The sequence below is a fragment of the Pinus tabuliformis genome, chromosome 7 (assembly GCF_031772625.1).
Source record: "Pinus tabuliformis cultivar Carrire ecotype Pingquan chromosome 7, CPIR1, whole genome shotgun sequence".
Classification (NCBI taxonomy): domain Eukaryota; kingdom Viridiplantae; phylum Streptophyta; class Pinopsida; order Pinales; family Pinaceae; genus Pinus; species Pinus tabuliformis.
The window spans coordinates 1,690,736,639-1,690,741,764 of NC_142293.1; positions in this window are offsets into that span (position 1 = coordinate 1,690,736,639).

Sequence of the window (5,126 nt, forward strand, 5' to 3'; positions counted from 1 at the left end):
GTCTTCGTTGGAGTGCAAGGTGGATTGCTATCCTTTCCATCCATGGCTCCCCCAAACTATAATAGTTAGAAGTCATCGTTTCAAAGCTTGGATGCTTATCCCCTATCACGGTAGAAACTCGGTTGAAAAGGGCTTGGGACCTAGGCTCATGGTGGTCTGCACAGACAGACGATAGGAGTTGAGAATTTATTCAAAGAAATCAACAATTGGCGTTGATGATTATGGTGACTTTGAGAGTGGCCACCTCATTTTCAATCTCACTAGTTAAATCCCCCCCCCCCAGTCTTCAATTTTGCTCATATTCTTTCTCTTTTCTAGAATGTTAACTTTTGTGATGGAACAGTTATTCGGCTTGGGATAGTCGTGGCTGAGTTTATGGTTGTTGGGGATAGGCCCCTCCTGGTCTCTATCTTACTCCTTTGTTGGTGTTCATTAATTGAGGTCGATTGGGGAGGTAATGTGTTTTTTATGGGGTTTCCCTTCTTTTCTTTTGGGCCTATGAGTCAATTATTGTTCCAGGTATGGTTATTGTCTAGAATGTTTGTGTCAACCCTCTCTAGTGCATAATTTTGTAAATCTTCTTAGTCTCCTTGTCTCAGGGTGTGGATGACGATTTCTTTGAGCATAGGGTGTGGGATTGGTGACCTTCAATTGAAATTCCACAGCCATGCAATGCCAGTGAGTTCATGTTCACAAATGCATAGGGCCTCACGGCTAGGGAGAAGACCATCAGGCATAAATTCGAGACTTTGGGGAGGAGGTAGACCAATAACCACCTCCATCTCCTGGTGGAATTGATCTCCCACCTCCATTTGATTCACTGGAAAACCAAATTCAACTGGTAACCACCATTCTGGAGCAATTCACACGCAACTGGCATGATGACTAAAATGAAATCATTACTTTCATGAATGACCTTCAACATAACCAATGGCACATGATGGATACACTATTATCCTTGCATTGTGGGCAGAAAAGGATCTAGGCGAGGTTGGACGGATTAGAGGGCAGATTGGCACATTTGGAAGCGCACATTCATGAGGGTCTTCACCCTCCTCTACCTCCCGAAAATGGACCAAACATTCCAGGTGTCGGGCAATCTTATTGATTGGGGATAAATATTGGATGCATTTTGGTTCTTGGGGCCCTTTACATTTTTTGGGTGATCGACATATGATCTCTGTGTTTATTATTGTTATTGTCAAACTATTTTTGCCATTATCTTATGATCAATAAGTTCAGTGAAAATGAAATTAGCAATAGACTAATAACAAACTTCTCATAATATATTCTTATATAAATTAATAAAAATCTCGATTTCAAAACAAAAAAATAACATTATATCTATCTTATAAACTAAATTATTATTATATAAATTTTTCCTATTTTAATTTTACTATATAAAATAAAAATAAAAATAAAAATAAATAAATTATATTCACTTTAAACTTCAAAATTCTTTAACAACAATAAAAAAAAAAATTATATCTATCTTACTATAAACCAAATTATTATTATATAATTTTTTCCTATTTTAATTTTACTATATAAAATAAAAATAAAAAAAAATAAGTTCACTTTAAACTTCAAAATTCTTTAACAACAATAAAAATTAAAATTATTAAATTAAATTAAATTATATTTTTACAAATCTATCACATGACACAATGCAATAATCACGAAATTAACTATTATTTTTTTTAATTTAAAAATATATGCAATGTCGCATTTTTAATTGTATCACACCAATCATTGTACTCTTATGAAATCTTCTTGATCTTAAATTCTAGTCATTTTTAATTGTATCACACCATCATTGTACTCTTATGAAATCTTGTTGATAATTGGGTCATTTTTAGTCTTTTCGTTTATCCTCTTTAAAAATAAGATACCTAAGTCCCTCTTAGGAACAAAAATATTTTGGTGGGTATGAATTTTATCCATTTTTTTATTGTTAGGTCATTGATTAACTATAGAGCGATCACGCTATTGCATTATATTTTCTGTATTAAAAATATTCAAATTCTTTTATGCATTTCCTAGATTAAATTTTGGTTTCAGATCATTTGTATAATAAATTTGGCTGGTGTATTTTTCGCAGCCACTACCAAGGCGGCTGAGGAATACATCAATATGTTGTCTTGTTTTTCTCTCTTTCTCTTTCTATTCGAGCTGACATTATTGAAATGAACATTATTTTTAAGAGGGAACAATAAGATGGGAATTTATTTTAGTGGGTATGTTTTCTAGTTATTTTTAGAGAACAAATAAAATGGGAATTTACTTTAATTTTATTTATGTTAATTTTTTTATAAAATAATTAACACATTCATATAAGTTAAATGGTTGATAAGGTATCAAAACACTTACTTTAGGATTAATCTCACATTATTTTCAAAACAAATTATCAAAATTAAGTAAATTATATTATTATTATTATTAACAAATTAATTTATGAGTTAAATATATATACACTTAAAAAGCATGTAACAAGGTTATTAATCACGGAGATTCATTCCTACTTTACTATTGAAGTTCTTAACCTATAAATAAGTTTTGTTACAATACCATAGCTTAATAATATCACATGTCCAAGAAACCATAACTCTTGTTCATATGACATTTTTTTAATTAATCATCTTAACTGAAAGGTTAGAAAGAAATAAGTAATTTTGAAATAAATCAAAGCCTTTGATATGTGACAACTACTAAAATATTATAGAATATTCCATTGGGGTTAAATTGCTTCCACCCACCTAATAATCACTGATAGTTAAATTAAAATTCTAAAATTCATATTCCAAAATATACATGCATATTAGCATAATAAATTAATTTTTAAGTGTCTTTCTTATTGTTTCAATGTATATGGCTATGGAGGAATCATCTTCTAAAGTGAGTGATTATATTATTATGCACCCTTTTATCATATAGGTTTATACTTTTGTTTTTGAATATTTTATCTTATGGTGATCTGTATTAGATCATTATATTGTTTATCATCCATTTTTATGCTTTTATAGTGGAATTAGTGGAGGAATCAGTGCACAGAACCATTTTTACTAGCAGGGCCTAGTTTGGCAAATTAGGTTTTTACTAGCAGGACCTAGTTTGGCAAATTGGGGTTTGAAACCTTCAGGGAGTAGTTTGAGGCATAAATTGATATTTTTTTGGAGTAAAAATTTGTTTCTTAAGCACCTCATGCTTTTATTATTCTACACACATAAACCTTTTCAACGATGCAAGAATTGCCTCAATCAGAGTTTGTATGCAAAAGCTATGTCACTTTCGGAAGTTGGCTTTCTTGTTTTAACCACCATAAGTCATGTCAGCACCCATTATTCATGGAAAATGGGCTAGCCACATGATCATGATGAAGAATTTTCTAGAAGAGTCAATGTTGTAACACTAATTAAGATTTGGGGAATCAAATTTAACAACCAATAGGCTATCAAGTTGTGTTATAATTGGGTCGTGGGAGGAAAAGGGGTTCCATCATATTCCAGTGCAGTTTTTCATAGATGAGTAGAGTAGCTAAGAGAGGATAGGAAAGAGAAAACAGAGAGGATTTGTGCATTGCAATATCCCACGGACCACACACCTCACTTCTTTGTACTTGTATCCATTTTCCATTCAAGGAAAGAGAGAAAAGTAACCACACCTTCTAGTTGAATTGTCTCCTGAAAAGATTTCCCAAGTTATATCTTGTGTTAATTTGTGGTTTGTGAGTTTTATTTCATTGTTCTCTATTTTCTACATAATTATAATTTCCATGCATATGTAATAAATAGTAATTTATCGATCCATAAATCTAAAAAAAAAAAAATCTTCAAATATAGATTTTGAATTTTAAACATAATATTATCGAATTTATTTTAATACAGTGTTCAATAAAATATTCATAACACTTTACCAATCATATAAAAATAATTTTCTAATCACTTAAAATTTTTATTTCCAAAGTAAAAAAACACTCTTGTGATACATTGTTCACAACCTAAAACAAATAAATAAAATAATTTGACATGTTTCAACTATTAATTTTTGGATGTTGTAATAAGATGAAATGCAACAAATATATATGTAGAGGGAGCTAGATTTTGTTTTAAAAAATACTACAAAACTTAATGAAACTTTAGCTTTTTCTAACCATGGAATGTCTAACTTTATCATGTAAATGATGGTATTTTTTCTATTTTAAAATGTACTAATATAGAGGACCATTCATATTAGTATAATAACATTTTTGAATTTTTTTAATAATAATTTTTTTCCAATTATTAAATTCAACAAAACCCTAATGGTAGGTAGGTGAGGTGAGGTCATTCTTGAATCCGAAGGAAACATGGAATCTTATTTCGGATTCTTGAGAAAAAATCCTTTAAATAATATGAACATTGTCATATTGGTGTAGGGAAACATGTAAAAGGAAATTTCCCTTCAATACCGGAACTTAAAGTAGTCTATGAAAAAGACAAAGAAGTTACAGAACAACTTTTTTTTGTTGCACCAAAAAATATATGGTAGTCATGAGCATCAAGTATGTCTCAATACCCTACAAAACAATTTAATTCTTATTATTCAAACCAACAACACCCCCAACAAAATTGGATTCATCCTATGCCTCGGGAAGCATGGTCACCACGCAAACTCAAAAATGAACTTGGAAACAAGGATGGTGTGGGTTTGCCTATGGGAAAATGCTAAATTGTCCATATTTTCCATAGCAATATCCACAATATCCTCTACAAACCAAACATCCCCAGCAAGTTCAAGAATCCTATCGTACCTAACCTCAATAGCCACAAATTCATAATCACAATTACAATTACCATCAAACCAAATTCCTCCATGACCTACCCAGTTACTTGCATAACTTGTTCCAAACCCCAACAATAAAGTAGCTCAACATGCTTACAATGTTGAGCTACAAAATTTTCCAACTTATATGATTACCCCTCTTGATTTAAATGATATTCATCTTATATTAAGAAAAGCAATTCATAAATATATCTCCTATATTATTGAAGAACAAATTGAGAAGGAAAATGTTAATCAATCAAATGATAATAATAGTTCTATTGCATCACCTCGATAAAGAAAGAGTGTTGAAATTCGCCTAGAGC